Source organism: Callorhinchus milii, unplaced genomic scaffold (genome assembly GCF_018977255.1).
Source record: "Callorhinchus milii isolate IMCB2004 unplaced genomic scaffold, IMCB_Cmil_1.0 Scaffold1, whole genome shotgun sequence".
NCBI lineage: Eukaryota > Metazoa > Chordata > Chondrichthyes > Chimaeriformes > Callorhinchidae > Callorhinchus > Callorhinchus milii.
Window position 1 is genome coordinate 26,365,621 of NW_024704742.1, and position 21,139 is coordinate 26,386,759.

General features: G+C 40.1%; 1 protein-coding gene across 6 annotated transcripts in view; it reads right to left on the bottom strand.

The window, feature by feature from the left end:
- LOC103181087 (janus kinase and microtubule-interacting protein 1) overlaps positions 1–21,139 on the bottom strand; it is a 166,047-nt gene that overhangs the window by 109,256 nt on the left and 35,652 nt on the right. For 5 of the 6 annotated variants that reach the window (XM_042338803.1, XM_042338807.1, XM_042338800.1 and 2 more), the window contains exon 2: positions 13,759–13,830. The exons of the other annotated variant lie outside the window; for it this stretch is intronic. The gene's annotated coding sequence lies outside the window, so the exon portion shown is untranslated. The remainder of the gene's footprint in view (positions 1–13,758; positions 13,831–21,139) is intronic. 6 annotated transcript variants of the gene reach the window in all.

A 21,139-nucleotide genomic window follows, 5' to 3' on the forward strand; every position in this document is an offset into this window, starting at 1 on the left:
TTTCACGTCGGGAGGAGTCCCAAGGTGCTGGACAGTGTACAGCATTTCAGACCCGAGCTGGGGTCGGGGGGGGGAGAAGGGAGGGGAGGGGAAGGGGGGTGACCGATGGCATGGTCGAAGAGGAGGGTCTTGAGGCAGAACATGAAGGAGGCTAAGGAGGGGGTGAGGTAGAGTGACAGGGGGATGGAATTCCAGAGGTTGGGGACAGAGTGGCTGAAGACTCTCCCACCAATGGTTAAGTGTTTATCAAGAGAAATCCCATTAGAAATTCACAGCAAAAAAAAGTCCTTGATAGCAATATAATAATAATAATCCTTGCATTTGATATAGCGCTTTTCACGTCTTCTAGACGTCTCAAAGCGCTTCACAGAATATGCTGTAAAGTTAATTGACCGTATAATTGTGGGCGAAACGCGGCAGCCAATTGCGCACAGCAGTGTCCCACAAACAGTCGTGGATTGAAAATGATCAATTTATTTTTGTTTTGGAGGGATTATTATTAGGCGTGTGGAGTAAGGAAACTTGCCCAAGGTTTCACCCTGTCTGGAATTGAACTCAGGTCTCTCGCTTACAATTCGAGTGTTCTAACCACTGAGCTACAAGACTCCACATCCATTGGGCCCATCTTCTAAAAATAATAATTTAATTTCTTCTTTCTAATCTTTTAGATGTAATTTTGTTTGCTTTGTGATGTATGGAAGAATAAAATATGAATTGATGTATAATCAATAATATAATACCTACAAAAGCCACAAAGTTGAGGATAAGGATATTGAATTCTATTCTCTGAGATATATTGGAGTATCAACCTAGCCTATGTGATTCAAAGTCCCAATGTGAGGCTTGAACCCACAACCTTCTGATTCAGAGGCAAGAGTGCTACCACTGAGCCAAGATGGCACATCAAGGGGTTTAAGAGAGCATGTTTCAGAGGTAGAAGAAATTCCAGCAATGAGCCTGAAGGAGTCAGGTCAGATAGGACGACAAGCTTGTACAACTCGTGGCTCAGCTTGAACAAGCAACCAAGGAGGTGGATGGAATCAGAGCCTCATAGGGGCCAGAGAGAAACCAGCAGAGCTGGGGAGAACAGCGATGAGTGCATTGGAAAAATCAAGGTGGGAGGTGATTGAAACCAAAGGAAGAAACACAGATTTCTGTTACTGCTCCATCCAGGGCTGCCTGCATGCATTCAAGTCCATTAAACCACAAGTGTCTGGGTTTGAAACTAGTATCTGCTTTTGCTTTCCATTTATAGTGTCTTCTATTACAGTAGTAAAGTGTTAACAATGAGGTTACACACACAAAAGCTTTTATAGGTCAACCAAAGTAATCAGGAAGTGACCAGTGCCTTTGGCTGTGCAGTGCAAATGGTTGAGGCCAAGTTCCCAGAGCTTTGCCTGCAGTGGCAGCAGATAAGCTTATATGACGGATCATCCAAACAATGACGTGATTGAATTAAGACTTGCTGGATAGCTGATGTAAGCATATTATCAAATGACAGAATAAAGTGACATAAACTAGAGGATGAGCTGTCAGGGTACAAATTTACTCAGCGTTTCCTGGTCATTAAATAACCACAACAATGGTGAGCAAAACCTAAAACAGGGGAAATAAAGAGTCTACAGTGAACAATACAATCCTCATTTCCCCCTCATCTGCCCCATGTAAATATTACCGCTTGAATACTTACATGGGGGAGAACGCACTTCTCGCTGGTCTCCCCAGCTCCACCATTCACAAGATTCAGCTCATTCAAAACTCTGCCGCCCGCATACTTACCCGGACCAAACTTTGTACCCACATCTCACCAGTTCTGGCCAGGCTCCACTGGCTCCCCATCATCAAATGGATCGACTTCAAGATCCTCACACTCGTGTTCAAATCTCTTCATTCCCTGGCACCTCCCTATTGCTCCGACCTCCTCAATTCCCAATCCACCACTGCTCAACTGGCACCGGCCTCCTCCTCATCCCTCGCACACTCCACCTCACTATCGGAGGTCGTGCTTTCAGTCACTACGCCCCAAAACTCTGGAACACTCTCCCTCAATCCCTCCGCCTTGTCCCCTCTCTCCCCTCTTTCAAGTCCTGCCTGAAAACTTTCCTGTTCGATCGTGCTTACTGCCACCTCCCCCTTCCTCAGAGTCAGGCTCCGCCACTGTTAAGCGCTCTGAGACACTACGATGACTGGATGGCTCTATATAAGTGCAAGTTGTTGATTCCCCACTGCATTTATAATTACCTCTCTCTCACTCTCTTTATTCTGGACAAACTACAATAATAATCCTTGCATTTGATATAGCACCTTATCATGTCATTGAGACGTCTCAAAGTGCTTGAGAGAAAATACTGTAAAGTGGATTGACTGTATTTTGTGGACAAAACGAGGCAGCCAATTGCACACAGCAGTGTCCCACAAACAGCCATGGATTGAGTGATCATTTTATTATTATTATTTTTTCAAAGGGATTATTACCCCCGGGAAGCGATCCATCAATCGACTAACAACCGGGGTCCTACTTACTGCTGGATAAACAGAGGTGTGTGGAGTAAGGAAACTTGACGAAGGTTTCGCTCTGTCCAGGAATCAAACCTGGGTTCTCTCGTTTGCTATTCCCCAGCAAGCCAGACAGCATGATTGCCTGGGTTGATTCATTCTCCCTTCATAGACAACTACAAATCAGTAATTCAGATCCTCAGGCATTGAGTTCTGCGTCGGACCTATCCCTACTACAGTGCATGAGAGTATTAAAATCCTGTGCCCTTCCATTGGCTTTAAACAACCACGTTGGATGAAAGTAGCTTTGAGATCTCTGTCATACTTTGAATTAAACATGTACAATGTACTTCAAGAGACTCATGACAGTGGCTCCATTAAGCATGGAAAACCGTTACCTATCATTTCTCACATCTTAGGATCAATGATACATTCCTCTTTTCGCTGAACCTATTTGATGTAGATGCCAGGGTCTATTCAAGTGCTATAGGTTTGACATTAACCAAAGTTGGCTGTCAATCATACCTGCCCGACTCACAGGCTTCTGCAAGAAAATGATGGTTACCGCCAGTTCTCAGCTCCAGTTGGTGGAATCAGACACTTTAAATAAGCCTCCTTTAAGATCTACCACCAGTCAGCAAAATAAATGTTGACATAAAGGATCCAAAACAATCAGTTAAGGCATTTCATTTCACTGAAATACACAAATTTCATCACTACCACGTCACATCCACTTCAGGTCACATCTCATAAAAACATCAGCAAAACATAAAACACATTTTGGTCCGGAAGTTCCATTTCAATAATTTATAAAATAAAATCCCAAAGTGGCTGATCACTGAAACATAACAGATATTCAGATCATGGGCATCTTGTCCCGAGTTCAGGTTTGACTAAGGCCAATTCTTCAGGCAAACCGCGCTAACAACCTAGTTTACTGCATGATCAGACGAAAGAAGACCAACAACAACATAATTACATTTGTAAAGCGCCTTTCATGTCGAGAGGCCGTCCCAAGGCACTGAAGAGTCAGGGATCAGGACCTGAGCGTGGGGGTTAGGATTGGGATGAGGGAAAGCAGAAAGGGTAGGAGGGCGGCTGAAGGTACAATCAAAAAGGAGGGTCTTGAGTCATGCCTTGAAGGAGGCAAGAGAGGGAGCAAGGTGAAGGCGTTGTGGGATGGAGTTCCAAAGAATGGGGAGAGAGAGGCCCAGACGCCAATGGTAGGGCAGGTCGGGCAGGAAACCTGGAGCAGGCCGTAACCTGCTGAGAGGAGGGAGTGGACAGGCTGATAGGGGGTCAGGAGGTCAGAGATGTAGGAGGGGACAAGGCCATGGAGGCCCTTGAAAGTGAGGATGAGGATTTTGAATTCTGTGCTCTTGAGGGATGGGGAGTCAGTGGAGCCAGGCGAGGGTGGGGGTGATGGGTTCACGGAGCCTGCTGCGGGAGAGGACACAAGCTGCAGAGTTCTGGATGATTTGCAGCTTGTGAAGGGAAGAACTGGGGAGGCCAACAAGGAGGGAGTTTCCGTAGTCAAGCCTTGAGGTGACAAATGCTTTGGCGGCCTGAGGGGTGAGGCAGTGGTGGAGTCCGGCAATGTTGCAGAGGTGGTGGAAAGCAGAATGGGTCATGGCACAGATATGAGGGAAAAAGGATAGTTGATGGTCGAATAAGACCGAGGTCCATTCAGTTCACCTTCCATCATCCTGGGAGTCGCATGTACATGTCATGTGCTAAACTATATACTGTAACCCAAGATATTATTTTGTGAAAGAAATCTATCTAATTTGCTTTTAAAAGAATCAATACTTTCTGCTTCCACCATCTCCTTAGGGAGAATGTTCCATACATTTGTAACTCGCTCACTGAAATAGTACTTCGTCAGATTTGATTTGAATTTACACCCCACACTTCAATCACAGGCCATGTTCTCTGGTTCTTCTGTTCTGGAAAAGTTAAAACTACTTATCATGGTCTACATTATCTAGTCCCTTTAGAATCTTAAAAAAAACAATTATATCATCTCTCAACCTTCTCTTTTCCAGCATGAACATGCCCAGTTTACTTAATCGCTCCTATAGTCAATCCCTCCATCCCCTCAATCATTCTGGTTGCCTTTTCTGTATTCTCTCTGGTGACTGATCATTGTGCAATGCAAAAATGTTCGAGTTAACTGCAGTGAAAATGAAAACAATGAATTACAAATTATTGATTGCTTAATGGGCTCTGCTACATGAAGTGTTCCTGAATGTTTCTGAAAAGCTAGCTCATTGAAGATACAGAACATCAGACTATTAACAGTGCTTTATGGACATTGATTTACATGTACTAAAGCAGTCATAACTCATCAGCACCCAACCTATTGGTATTTCACTCACACACACACACACAGAAGCAATATCCTTCATACATGAGCACCCCGTTAGTAAGGTACTCCCATAAGGAAAATCCCATGTCAATTTTACAGATCTTCCAAAAGCTTCCCAAATGAAGGCACTGAGAAACCTTGCAATCCCTCACCCTATTCACCTGTCTAAAAAGAGTGGAAACATAGAACAGTAAGAGGCCATTCAGCCATTGAGCCTCCACCACAAGTTTATTAGATCTTGTCAGATCTTTTAATCCCATTGCTCTGCTCTTTCACCCAGCTGTTAGAACATCTATTATTCCAAAGTTGAATGCTACAACTGAAAGGTATCAATTCAGACAATACTCACTTCACATCAGGGAGTTGACTGAGGAACAGCCTTGAGGCACAAGTCACTGGATGTGAATTTGGGTGCATGACAGATGAAGCAATTATGAACCACTTAGTAGGAAAACCATGCACTCTTCACATTTGTGAATGATTACTTCTTCAAACCCTTTGTAACACTTTAATGACTGTAGATAAGAATGAAGCCACCAATAGTGAGGCAAATACCGTTGCTGAGAGACACACACAGGTTCATATCTTATTTCCCCAAAATGCTTTTTTTTGATAAAACAAAAACGTACCTAAACAACGTTAAGCCTGATCTTGTGAGAATGTATTTTTCCACTGTGAACCAAAGTAACAAACTATTAGCTCATGTCCTGCTAGACTTACTAAATACTCGGTGATTCCGTTATTAAGCATCTCACTGCAGCTTGACGTCCACTTTTATCAGGGGTCTCTTGTGGAGCAGTGGTTCCCTGAAGTGTGGTAATAATAATAATAATCCTGCATTTGATACTGGGCATCTCATGTCGGGAGAAAGTCTCAAAGCATTTCACAGGATTTACTGTAAAGTATAGTAACTGTGTATCCTTTAGGCCAGTCGTAGCCAACCTTTATGGTGGGCCAACAAAATAAATATTCTTGATTGAATATTTCTTGATTCATGGAATAAATCAAGAAATATTCAATCAAGAGAAAACTGAAAATAAACTACCAACTGAACCCGGATTTACCTAGTCTCATGTGCGAATGTTTGGGGTGGGGGAGGCGTTATAGTATGGTGCCTTTACGTTTTGGATCCACATTATAACAAGGTGACCCTGTATCAATCATATGGACAAATATCAATGTTTCCCATTTATTGTCATTCACAAAATTGGTTTGGATTGAAGAAGGCCCTTTGGTCCATATGATTGCATTCCTCCAGAACATCCACCCTACCATTCTCTCATTACAGCATCAAGCTGATTTTTAAAATGACTCCCAATGACAAAGCCAATTGGACCTAAACTTTGTCCTCACAAACTGTGCACCCAGCGAAGCAAAACCACTGCACAAGGCCACCAATTTTTACTCCAAAGGAACACTGCTCCACAGATATCTAGACTAGAGTTAGGCTCCTTCTTATCCATTCTGCTTGAGACTATTTACTTACATAAGGGGTTTGGACTATGCCAAAGGGTGCTATAGAATCAGTGCGAACTTGACACATAAAGGCTGTCTTTCAGCATGTGAACCAAAAATAGAAGAGAACAGGCGCTGTTCTACACTGAACACTGCTACACCATTTCGAGGGATGTGTCTGGGTCTGCTTTTCAGTTAACCATCTGTGCATTACTGTGAGTATGTCTGTCTTACTTATGCCTGGCTTTCTCAGACTTACCGCCTCAGAACTAGTTCAAACCCAAAAAGACTGCAATTACACAGTCATCCTTCTCCCCCCAAATGTGCTATTTATTTTATCAACTTCAAAAATGTGAAAGTCTCAGTGGGTCCATTGGGGTTCTAACCTAGAACTTTATGATCCATATTTAGTGTAATTGTCATTGGGCAATCACAAGGCTGTTTTACTACACAAAATATCAGCCTGGCTCAGTTGGTAGCGTTCTCACCTCTGAGTTACAAGGATGTGGGTTCAAAACCTCACGTCAAAACTTTGAGCATACAGTCCAGGCTGATACTGCAATACAATACTGCAGGAGTGCTACATTGTGACAGATGCTGTCCTTCAGGTGGGATGTTAAACCAAGGCCCCATCTAACTGTTCAGGTGGGTATTAAAGAACCGCGTGTCCTGGACAACAACCAACAATGCTCCAGATAAAAGTGATTATTCACTTCATGGCTATTTATGAGCAAGTTGGCTGTCGCCTTCGCCTACAAACCACACAGTCACTACAATCTTTAGTAAAATCTTGTGAAGAGCTTTGAGGCATTTTGATGATGTAATAAATGTAAAAGATTATTAACGTGGTCTCGAGCTGCAAGGGTTTTGTCAAGTTCTTGTTTTCAGCAGAATAGAAGATCCTAAAGCATCTGTTGCATGTGATAGATTTTCTATTCGCCTTCCTGGAGCTCGATAGTTCAGACGACAGAAGGAAATTGAACATCTGTGCTCATTAGTTATTTTGTAAATGGGAGAACCAGAATTTTTAATCACATCTGTTTGTTGACAATAAATTTCATTTATATAGCATTTTCACATTGGGAGGGCATCCCAAGGCACTGAACACTTGAGCTGGGGGTGGGAGACAAGTGGGGGGGTGGGGAGAAAAGATGACCAAAGGTGCCGGTCGAAGAGGAAGTCTTGAGGGAGAACTTGAAGGAGCTTAGGGAAGGGGCAAGTCATAGGAACTCTAGAATACAGTTCCAGGGATTGGGGGTAGATAGGCTGAAAGCTCAACTGCCAATGGTGGGGCAGATAGGGCAGGGGATATGTAGCAGAGGTAGGGTCACAGTGGGAGGGTGCTTGTAATGGAAATAGTTTGTTCCTAAATTGTTAGCAGAAACTTGATTTTTGGTAGAAGAAATGTTTTCAATCGCAGCTTCTCCATGTCGGCATCAGGCTGAACACCATTAAACAAGCGGTGCCTGGTAAGGATAATAATGAAGTGTATGGCAGAGCTGAGCAGGAACAGAAGAGAAATAAAACATACAGCACTGACCTCCATGCAGGCCTCTAATAAGGCGTTGTACCAAATATTGATACAGGACTACGATCTGCTTTACCCCAGATGATGTTTATGTTTGACTATGGTAGAGTCAAACAATATCAATATCAAATTGGCTAACCCTGAATAAGAATTCTTACTATTTCTCCCAGGAATGGGCATCACAGGAAGTCTCTGTTTTGTTTTACGGACTACGGGATGTGGCAGTGCTGATTGTGATTTAAAGTTAGTTATTGGCTAATTGTTATTAGTTAATTGAAACATCAGAGCCAGTTCAGCTCCAAGAAAAACTAGTTACCTCCCCTCAAAGATGAAACCTAACTGTTTCATCCAGTACGAAACTCACAAACTCTCAGACTAGTGTACCACACATAACATCACTTGGACTAGATTGAGCACTGATTGTTAACTCTGTTTTTCTGCTTTGATAACTGTTTGCATTGTTTTGTTTCCGTATTCATATTCACTTTTTATAAAATGTCAATTTACTCTAATAAATTATTTAAGGCATGAAGATTGAACTTCTTTGAAACCTGGGAAATTTCCTTCTTTTATAATGAATCAATCCGGAGGAGGTTTGAGGAGGTTTGGGGAGCATGGGAATTGACCATTCCCGTCTGGGTGGAAAGCAGTTTTTGAGATTCAATTGTACTGAATCAGAGCAGAACCATTAAAGCAATCTGATACAGGCTGTACTCCTACACTAATCATAGTCCTAATCGCTAGATACCTTGTCAGCAGAGCCAGATACCAGTAAATAAATTCAACATAATTTTTTACATTATAAGTATTTTATCAATATAATTCCAAGAAACCAATGTGTATTAAATTAAAAAAGAAATTATGATCCAGACTAACCCAATTTAAGATGTTGGGAAGCAGGAAAGAGATGAAGAGAGGAATAACAAATTGTAGTCATATTACGATAAAGGATTCAGACACGAGCGATAATTTTTTTAATTACTCAGTTTCAGGCAATTGGCAGCCTTAATGTACATTACAGTAAAATGGCAAACATTAATATGCGTAAAGGTCTGCCTGCAAGCTTTGTGAGGAATCATCTAACATTCATTAACGGAAGCAGGGTAGGAAACTGATAAGACCAGAAGCGCAGAATGTCACACATATTGGCAGCTCATTTGTAGCCAAACACAATTTCAACACTGCCTGGCACTGAGTCACACTTACAAATAAATGCAGTGCTTACTCCAGTGATTCCCTCCAACACACTTTACCATTCGGAAAATCAAAGAGAGATTAATAATAATGATAATAATAATCCTTGCATTTGATATAGCGCCTTATCACTTTGTTGAGATGTCTCAAAGTACTTCACAGCATATGCTGTAAAGTGTAGTGACTGTGTATTTTGTGGGCGAAACACGGCAGCTAATTGCGCACAGCAGTGTCCCACAAACAGTCGTGGATTGAGTGACCAAATTATTATTGTTTTTGTGGAAGGGATCATTGCCCCCAGAAATGTGATTGACAATCGACTAATAACCGGGTTGCTGCTCACCCGGTAAACAAAGGCGTGTGGAGTAAGGAAACTAGCTCAATTTGGGGTTGCTAGAGGGAAAATCAAATAAAATGCTGGATAATAATATCAGTATTATTTTGCTTTGAAGCCTAGTATTTTACTTGGATACCATAAAAAATCTCTGCAAGTCAAAGCCCTAATGAAGGGTGATTTCAATTGAATAATTAGCCCAGGGCTGCAAGATTGTAGCATGCAAAATACATGGGACATCATAAAAAATCATAAATTTCAGCACAGCAGGCCATTTGACTCATCGTTCCTATGCTATGTTGTGCCAGCTCCCCACTCTTATCTTGTCTACTTGTATCTCATTTCCCCGCATATATTCTTAAATGTCGAGCTAATGCCTTTTTGACTCTGCCTCAACAGCCACTTACTATAATGTATTCCACATCCTAATAAGCCTTGGTGTCATATAGTTTTTTCTGCACCCCCTTCAGGTTTCCAGCAAGAATCTTGATTCCCCTCCCCCTCCCCCACCCGATTCCAATTCACAAACTAGTGGAAATAATCTCTCACTATTTACTCTCTTAAATCCTTTGAAATAATGTTGAACATTTTAGATATACTTTTAATCTTTTCTATCCTCCTTTTTTTGGGGGGAGGGGGGAGGTAAGCAGGATTTCCTTAAAGCTGAAGTGGCTCCAAGGTGACAATGCTTTGCAATGCAATGCAGACTTGAGTCAATTCTCTGTGGCAGTGTTGGTAGTCTGTTCCTGAGCCAGGCAGGTCCGCAGTTCTCCAGAGCACTGCGGTTGACAGACTCAGTGACAGGACATGGAAGGGCAGACAAATCACTGGGGTCAGGGATTCATCTCACTCAGCTCCTGTTAACCCTGCAAGCCAAAGCCCTAACGTTGGGTGATTTCAGCTAACTAAGCTGTGGGAAGCCTGTCAGACAGTGTTTTCAAAGGCAAGCTATCAGTTTTTAGCCGGTTGAACTCCAGCATACCCAAGCTTTGGCACTCGCAACCTGTGCCTAATACTCTATGGAAATAGGTAAGCAGGATGCATCCAACCAGGGAAATTTCTATGTGTAGGTGGCATACATATGTGAAACTCAATCTGGTTTAGATATGAAGATTCATTGATAAAAAATATATTTTAAACAGACCCATGTCAAACACTACCTCTATTCTCCCAGGTACGAGTTAAATATCCCCTGCAGAAAGTGCAAGATTAATAGCTATTGCCCACTACTTCGATTTCTCAAACAAAGGTTCCTCATAAAAGAGTCATCTATAAAAATCAAACTATTCACAGAGGACAAATATTTCCGTAGGAACAAGAGCTAATTCTTTACTCAGGTTATGCATAATATATGCACTACGTTTTGGAAAGGGAATAGTACTCTTACAAAAGTATTAGGGAAAGACTGCCCAGAGCAAAAATTAAAATAATGTTTTGAAACATCACCAGATGTGAAACATCACATTTGGGTGCGGTGCAATCTCTCTCAAATTTAAAATACTGCATACTACATTTCAAAGACCCAGATTATGCACTATGATCCTGCACACAGTCGGAAATAATAATAATAATCCTTGCATTTGATATAGTGCTTTTCAAGTCTTCTAGATGTCTCAAAGCGCTTTACAGAATATACTGTAAAGTAAATTCACCGTATATTTGTGGGCGAAACACGGCAGCCAATTGCGCACATAAATATCCCACAAACAGTCGTGGATTGAGAATGACCAATTTATTATTGTTTTGTTTTGGAGGGATTATTATTAGGGGTGTGGAGTAAGAAAATGGTCACATTTTCAATTTATTTAACTGTGTTATATCACAAGGCAGAAAATATGTACTTTCTCAGTGCTTGCAACTTGTATTTTACACACACACACATATATATATATATACACATACATACACCAGAAGGGAGATTCTAATAATAACAATAATCCTTGCATTTGATAAGGTGCTTTTTCAAGTCTTCTAAACGTTTCAAAGAGCTTCACAGAAGACTGTAAAATGAATTGACTGTATATTTGTGGGCAAAACGTGGCAGGCAATTGTGCACAGCAGTGTCGCACAAACAGTTGTGGATTGAAGTGACCGATTTTATTATTTTTTGAAGGATTATTATCAGGCTTGTAGAGTAAGGAAATTTGCCCAAAGTTTTGTCCTGCCAGGAATTAAATCCAGGTCTCTCGCTTCCGAGGCGAGTGCACTAACCACTGAGCTACAGGACTCCTCAATTCTCCCGATGTCCTGGCCAACAATTTCCCAAGATATTATTTATTTAATGGATGTTTTGGGGGCTTTGCTGTGCACAAATTGGCTGCCTTGCTTGCCTACAAAATACATAGTCACTACACTTTACAGTAAGTTCTGTAAAGAGGTTGGAGGTTTTCTGATGACATAAGGTGCCAGATCAATTGCAATGATTATTATTGTATTGTAAAAGTTAATTCCATTATTTCTACAAATTCAAAGCTTTAACTAAAAATTAGAATAGCCGAGCTTAAATTATCAACCCTAATCATCTCTGATATGGTCATTCTCCCACTATATTCTGTATCTACTGCTGTGACATATTTTTTAAAGATGGCTGTAATTCCAGAGAGAATAAATTGTCAAATAGTCTCACATACAAGTGTCTCATGAGATTTTATGCAATAGTCATTAGTATAGTCATTACCATGGTGATGCATCAGTGTATATTAGCCATCATTTTGAATGGCACTAATAAGTAAAGATTATCCAGAGTGCACTTTATTCCAGACTATTTGTAGTGTTCATTAGGTGAGGGTTAAGCTATTTTACTTCGTAACAAGGCCTATACGTTACAACCCTATTTTTCACAGTGAATAATCCTTGCACTTGATATGATACCTTTCCCATCAGGATATCTCAAAACGCTTGACAAGATTTACTGTAAGTGAAGTGACTGTATTTTGCAGGTGAACGTCGTCATAGCAATGCACTTCAGAATGTCTCACAAACAGCCATAAAGTGAATGACCAATTTTATCTGGGGGATTATTGGCCAAGACACCAGGAGAAATTCCCTTCTCTTTTTGAATAGTGCCAAGGGATCTTTACTGACCTGAACAGGCAGATGGGGCCTCAATTTAAGTCTTGTCTGAAAGGCAGAACCTACAACACTGCAACATTCCTCCAGGACTGTATTTGGAGTTGCATTATTTAAATATTGGAATAACTTAGGAAACTCCAGTAAATTTGGGAGTAAAAGAACAATAGAAAAAAATACATTCAGAAATAATTTTAATCCAAGGATTAACAGTAATAATTTGGGTTCACAAACCACTGAATAATTTAGGATCCAGTTTTCTAAGCATGTTACAAGTGCATATTTACTGCACTTTCCAGGATAAATGTCGAGCATTACAAATTGAAATGTGTTCAGCACAATTTCACCACCATGGTATGTAATGAATAAAAATATTATACTTGTGTATAAAGGGGCTACATTATGACAAATGATGATCTTAAAGTAAGGCACATCAATGCAGTGCCAGAGAATTGTACATTGCTCAGCATACATATAGTCTTTCTTGTTCCTCAAATGCAGTACAATCCCACAGCTAAGTAACATATTCTGCCATCAATATAGGTGCATGGATGCTGCAGTGGGGCAAGTAAGTAACAATGCATTGTTGGAGAATTGTACATTACTCAGTATAGGTGTAGCTTTCCCTGTTCCTCAAAATTTTAATGCATGCCTTGAGCCCTTCCCACACTCAACTGTATTACCAGCCTGGTTCGGATACACATCCTCAATTCTATGTAGCCAGAGGAGATCCCAAAAGTGTAAGCTGGGAATACAACATATGCTTGAATGTTAAGTTGAATATTTCCAATGTTAAAAAAAAGTCAGATACAAACAATAAGGAATAGGCAGGAAGAGTTCTTTGTTTGTGGAAACTACTGCAGTTGAAGACTCAGGAATATTACAGTAATTTAACAATTTACTTTTTTTTAAAAAATCAATGACTACATACAAACAGGAGTATAGTTAAACAGAGCTGAAGCTGGGCCTCTCATCATCATATGAAGACTATACAGTGTGTTCATTGAGGAGTCTGTACAATAATAACTTACATTTATATAGCACCAGTCATGTAGGATAGTGTCTCTGAGTGCTGTACTGTGGAGGGATTGGACACTGAGCTACGGAGAAAGGGAAAGTAACCATTGGCATGTTTGAAGAGGTCGGTCTTCAGATAATAATAATAATATGGGGGAGATTTAATGGCTAAAGAGGGTGATTGCTAGCTGTAACTGGTTGGGCAAATAGGGCTTCCTCCATTTATGAGGGTCTCGATTCTCGATGCCTATCTAACAGTTATTACTAATTTCGAGAGAGAGAATACAATGCACTTACATCACCACAGCAAGTCTGCTCTTCCTTTTACCTAACACAACGAAGGAGCCTGCAGTTCTTCACAAAAGAAACCTGGAAGTAAGAACATTTTTATTAACTTTTTTTTTAAAAAAATCCAAAGGTACATTGTCATATAATGTTAGTTACAACACACAAACAGGCCATTTGGGCATGAAGACAGATCTGGGAATTTCACCAGCCAATCGCTTAGAATGTATTTTAATATACTTCCTCTTCAAACATCTAATTTCCTTTAACTGACTTGGTTTCAAGTATAGTATGTGGCAAGAGAGGTCCACATTCTGACCACCCACTGTGTAAAGATTTATTTGTTAAACCTTTCCTTTAATACCTCTTTTGATTATCTTAAAACATTGTGCCCTCTCATTACTGACTTGTGGAAATCATCTATTACGCTATACACTATCACAACTTTTTAATAACTGTTAGATAGGATGTCCCTTTACATTACCCAACAATAGTGAAAAAGTTCCAACTTCTCAAGTTTCTTTTCACAACTGAAACTCCTGATTCCTGTAAACATCTCAGTGAATCTACCCAGCATTTGTCATATACTTCCTATGATAGTGTCCTGTACACAAACATGTAGTAACTGTGGCCTAATTAAGGTCTTCTACAAGTTCAACATGACTTTGATGTTGTGTATTCCATGCTTCTAGATATAAAACCAAGGATTCAGTTTGACATTTTATGGCCTTATTTTATATCTTCCTTTTTTGAAAATGAACATCATTTTTTGTCACCACCTAGATAGAGGGTAATTTCCTTTCCCAGAACTTTGGAAATAGCTTCAGAGCCACATCAACAGCCAGATAGCTACTTATCAATCACATCGAATGTGCACAAATTACTCTATTTCAATTTTATAACATTCATCTTATGCCCTGTGGCAAATGAGTCATGGAATTATCTTCTGAAAGGAGGCTGTTGATATCAGCGGGCTGGGTAAGACCCCATGGCCAAGTGATTGTGTCTGGATACAACACTATTGAGCAAAACTAAAATTTCTATTTGTTTAAGAACAGGACAAAATAACCAACAATCAGGTCCATTTTGAACTCTCTTTGCCCATTAGGGTCTCTACTGATGTGCTTAACTGTACAAATGCACAGAGTTTCCCCAACCCTTCAATGCAATTTTCAAGTGACAAATATAAATCAGGTTTCCTGCTATGAATCACTTCCAGCAATGTGGGCTGGGCATTAATCATCCAATAAACCTGCTCTCTCTTACAATTTTTCACGTGCACACAGGAGATTCTGAACTTAAAAAGTCGTTCATTCATATTGCAATCCATCTGTCAAATAACTTCTGTGGATCTTTGTTTGCAGCAAAATTGTCCAGCCATTGATTTGAATGGCGGGGGAATAAACATTATCATTTTTTAAAATAAAAAAACAGATTTGGTTCTTCAATGGTAGAGCATAGAAAAATTGGACAGAGCCATTAATAACAAAACACTTGTTGGAAATTCAATGTACGTAACTACTACAGTTTTAAGAATACAATCATGGAACAAAACATTATAAACTACGGTACCATATATTGCAATGTACCATATATGCATATATTGCATATACCATATCTGCAGCTATTTTTGCACCGCTGTGTTTCTGGGGACTCAAGCAAATTTAAAGTGTAAATCTCTTTACACGTCAGTAAACAAACTATTATTCTCATCCTTCTTACTAAATTCAACTTGCTAAAATCCACCGACTTTTAATAAAATAAATTACTGCATCTTTCATTCTGTAGAGATTACTTCAGACTAGACAGTTTTATTGTTTCGAATTTGAACATGTACAAAATATGTTTTTCAGGCAATAGCCATAACATAACAGTTAACTCATGTGATATAACATCACTCCTTGTAAAATCACTTGATTTGATCCCAGATGCCCTATTTCTATCTGTCGCTATGTTTCCTATGTCAACCTATGGTCCTGGGGGGAAATCAAAAAGCATAAAGAAAATCCTTTGTGAACTCCAACTGAATAAAATATGCACGCAAAGCTCAGTCTCTGGGATTATAACTGATTAAAACGCCCTCCTGATTGTGGGTTATCTAGCACATTGGCTTTTTGATGGGACACTGCTGTGTGCAAGTTAGTGTTCACCGACAAAATACACTTTGAAGTACAGCCTGTAAAAGCACTTTGAATCATCCTCCCGATGCAAAAGGTTGTATGACAAATTAAAGTATTAATATTAATTATTATTATCATGATAATCATTTTCAGATGGGGTAGAATAGCTTTGACCAACTTCTGCTGAGAAACTCCAATATTCACGTGGTTATCAGTGGAAAACATCTTTTAAAAAATCTGCACGCAGTTGGAGACCAATCAATTAAAGCGTTTGCTATCCAATGTAGCCATCCATCCTAATCACAATTGTCCTGCTCTCATCTTGTATCCTCGTATCCAATACACTTGCCCTGGTAATGCCCCAATTGACTCTTTTACCCTAACAATCTAGCCTTAGGAATTAATTCCATTGCAAAGCAGAGTCTTTTCCAGTTATATCCTCAGCTACGCTACTACTATACTTTTTCCTTCCTCCTCGTTTCCTCCAGTGTAGTATTAATCGCTACAATGAAAAGCTAAGAGTATTGTATACGTAAACAATTACTTCAAGGCTGAGCTACACTACCTTTTTCTTTCAGCTTTAAATCAATTGACAGGAAATACAGTGAAGGAAACAATGTGATGTGTTTTCAAGGTTTACATAGAAACTTAATAGAAAATTCATTTAAGTGTGTGTTGTAAGAAACCTTTTAAAGAAAAACTTCCACAGCCTAAAAAATCTTTCAAAAATGCCGGCAAGCTTTTTTTCCTATTCTCCCTGAATCGAACTAGCTATGGAATGCACCCAATGTCAAACACATGATCACACACCACACACACCGTAAAAGACGCATGCACACAGACTGAGTAACACCCCCAAGGGCACGGTGATACGCACACAATAATACACACAGTAACACATACATGGACAGCATAATACATACACAGCAATATACACACACACACACACACACAGAGTAATACACACGCACAAAGCTTTGACATTTATCGGACAATCCCAAACATTACCAAAGCACCATGTTACCATGATAACATTCAAATCATTTGTATAGTTCTGGCAACTTTCACAAAAGAGGCTGCTGGTTGGTAAAACACAAGTCCTAAAATGCATCTCAAGTTTAGGCTTTTTTTTATTTAAAATTAAATCCAAAAGGATATTATTTTATTTCTATAACTGTATCCATATCTAAAGTCACAGAATGAGAACAAACTTAGGTGTGTGCCTAAGTAGCTCGTCTTATCAGTGTACGACAGGTTGAGAAGTGCTGCAATTTTCTTTCTGTTCCTGCCCATCAATGGGTCGATACTTTGACCTTTCAGAAAACAACTTGCCTTGCCCAAATCATTTTGTACTACTCTACTACCAACACATTGGATACCTCATGGCTGGGTTGAGTGCTTCTCACAGATGCTCTCTGTCTGCATGTATACCACGTAGTAAACAATTCAAGTAAAATTTTCACCCACTAGGCAAGTTGTGTGGCCTTTTCATTTTGCAGTTGGTTATGTTGCTTTGTGAGCTGACTGAACTGCTTTTGTAGCCCCTTTGGGTGTCAACTTGGCTCAATTAATAACACTCTAACCTCCAAGTCATGCGGTTATGTCTTGGGGTTTCAAGCCCCATGTTGAGACTTTGAACTCACTGACTAGGGTACTCTGCATTGCCGGAGGTGGTATCATTTCGATAAGACGTTAAAATAAAATGTGGTCCGCCCGTTCAGACGGGTGTTAAATATCCCACTCACAAGTCGAAAAGAGAAGGGATTTTCCCTTGTCCTGGCCAACAATCCTCCAGATGAAACTAGTCATTCACAGTTTTTGGGGCACTGCGGTATTTGTGGGATACTGTGGTGTCCTTAATTGGCTTCCAATTGCATTCACTACACATTACAGTGTTTCTTGTGAAGCACTTTGAGATGTCCTCCCAGCAGGAAAGGCGCTATATCAAATGCAATGATTATTTATTCAAAACTCAGACCGTCTCCAATGCATTATTCCTATGAAGTCGACAATGGCATTCCTCATCTTTAATCTTCACCTCCCCATAAAATCTATGAGCAAGTAAAATCCAAGCTTGTCATCATCTAACCACTTCTGTTTACCTGGTTTTCTTTGCTACTTGAAAATCTAAGTTTGGTTTGGATCTCTTAAGTATAGTGATGGATTTCCACATGTGTCAGACACCCGGCTAACCAAAAATAATCTTCAGAATGCCTCTAACACACCTTTAACAGCCTTGTCATTACAGTGCACTAGGCCTGCTGTCTTGTTAAGGCTTTTACTGCCTCAAGCACTCTTTTGATTTCAGTGGTACAAAAGAGCGCATAAATTTAGGTAGTCAGAAGGAAAACAAGCTCAAATAACAGATTGCTTGTGCATTGGGGTGCACTAGTTTGAGTTTTCATTTCTCTCCCCTCGGCCAAATGTGACAAGAACAGCCAGCGTTTCCTGCACTCTCTGTTTCTACTGGTACACAAATAGAGCACACAGCCAGCATATTGCTGCAATCCCTTCTAATGGGGTATGATTAAGAATCAGGTACCTCTTTGACAAATATTTAAAAAAATTAAATATAAATATCAAGTGAATTTGTAATAAGCAAATAAAAATCAGAGGAATTTAAATGCAGATGTAGATAATTGACAAGGCTGGCAACAGCCTCCACAATACCACCACTGTCCTGACTGCCTTTTAAGTACCTTCAACACCATCCACCCTTATCGCAGAACCTTTTGGTTTTGCTCAAGAAGGAGCATGGATCAAACGAAACGAAAACCCTGCAAACATGTACACGGAGCCGACTGCAGTGCATATTTAGGGCTGCTGTCTTATTAAGATTTTCATTCAAACTGCCCCAAGCACTGCCCTAATCTCAAGTGAGGGCACAAAACCTGGACAATCAGAAGAAAACCCAGCTGTAATATAGGAGACGGTTTACATCACACTCTGTGCTTATGTGTTGGACTCTTAACAAAATAATAATCACATTTATTTCTGAGCAACTCTCTTTTTAAATGCACTTGAAGACGTTTATTTTACGTGAAAGGCACTATATCGAACAAAAGTGATTATTTACTACAATTGATCTTCTTTGGAACCACAAGTTGAGTCACAGAAAAGGTGGGCTCTCACTGCAAGATGTATTTTCAATCCCACTACCCCTCTCTTTCCTCATACTGCTCAAGCCTCCAATAGATTAGGAGCGAGATGAGCTGGAGGGGAACATAATTTGCCCCCATTTCTCCCACCCCATGCAACTCCTTAAACCCCTTCCCCCCCAACAAACAGAGCTGTTTGACCAACAGGAGAAATAAATTACAAATGCTCTAAGTTGCAGTCCAAATGTGGTCGCGAGCATAAAATTCTTGAAGCACAAGGTAAAAAGTTAAATTTCCTTTAATTAAAATACATTAATGTCATTACATCCCATTTAGTATAACATTCTGTTCCACTTATTAATTATTCTATCAGCCCCGGCTTCCAGTGACATGCCTAATTGGCATAAGTTACACCAAGCAGAGGAGTCCAATGAACAGTGTTGCTGTTTCAAAGCTCTCAATGCGTCTCACACTGAAGATACAAAGCTTTGAGAACATCCAGAGCTCTGAATAAAGCACCAATTAATCTGTTTTTGGTGAATTTGGTCGAGGTGCTTCAATAAGCACATCAGCCGATAAAGTTTGATTGGGTTTATATTGTGTGGAATGTTCTACAGGGACTGCTGAAACTGGTCGCGGATATTTAAGATCAAGCAGGGAATTCTTCTACAAAGATCACCAAATACAGAGCAGAATTTCAAAATTCACACAAAACCTTTGAATAAATGCCCTACGTTAATGTACTAACCCACATTTCGCAAAGACATACTAAACATTTGACAGACTGTTGACAGGTGTAAACAGGAGAAAAGGAATAATCTCACGTCGGAGGGATTTTCAGATTGCGGTCTAAACTGTTGACTGATGTCTTGTTAATAGCTTGTTTGTGACAAATTCTTTTGAGACATTAGCCTGGCTGAGTCAGTCGCACTAAATTAGATGGTTGCAGGTTCAAATCCCACGTTGAGATCGTAGTCTAGGCTGATATTCCAACACAGTGCCTCAATAGAGCTGGATTGATGAAGGCACTGGCCTTCAAATGAGGTTTTAACCAAGGTCTCTGAATCGGGTGGAAATTAAAGATCCCATGGCACTGTTGGAAAAAATAGTGGACTTTCTCTCGATGTCTGGCCAACAATCCTACAGATTACAATTGGTCATTCACTTTGTGGCTGTCTGTGGCATATTGCTGTGTGCAAATTGGCTGCTGTCTTTGCCTACACATACAGAAAAATTGTGTAAAGTACTTTGAGATGTTTTAATGATTGATAAGGCTCTGTATCAAATGCAACAATTATTGTTGTTATTATATGAAGATGTGTAAAAATTGTTTTGCATTCTTCAAATTGAGTTCAGGTGTATCTGTCATAACACAATGTAAATATCCTGGATATTGCTGAATTCACTATATCCTGAAAAGGATTGTGCTGCTGGGTTTTGCATTTGTTGATCTGTTCCCAACAATTTGCTTGGCTAAGTGACACCCCATGATATTACTTGAAAAGAAAGTTTCTCCCTGTGTCCTGGCTAACAACCCCTCAAACAAAATTTGTGACTGTTTGTGGGATGGTTGCTGTGCAACATTCTCTAGCACTTTCGACTACAAAACACACAGTATACGCACTTTATGGTATATCTTGTGAAGTCCATTGAGACCTCTATCCCAACATGAAAGGCATTTAAAGATCATTATTATTATTGATATGGGTCAAGGTGGAATGGATTGCTCATTCAAAGAGCCAGTACAAAAAAAAGGCAAACAGTATTATGGTTCTATAATAGGCCTTCTTTAGCCCAATTAATTGTCTGGCTTCTTTACAGGTAACCTCATCTGCACAGGAAGCGTTTAGAAATGTAATAGTTGATTAGCTAAAAAAAATGACTGAAGCTCCTAATTTATATTTAAAGTAAATCAACAGCATGTCACTGTGATCATTGACCAGGACCTGCTGGTAGTGGAAGTCGGAGTATGCCTTGTCTGGGCAAAGATATTCCTTGGAGGATCTATACCCTGGCTTGTGGGATCAGCTTCCTCGGAAGCCACACAATGCTGAGCACTGGGGGATCCTTAAGATCAGGGGTACCTCGCTAGATGGCCTCACACAACTCCCTGCGAGCTTCCTGGTGGACAACACAGTTGAGCATGAAATGCATGAGAGCATTGTACCACCAGCT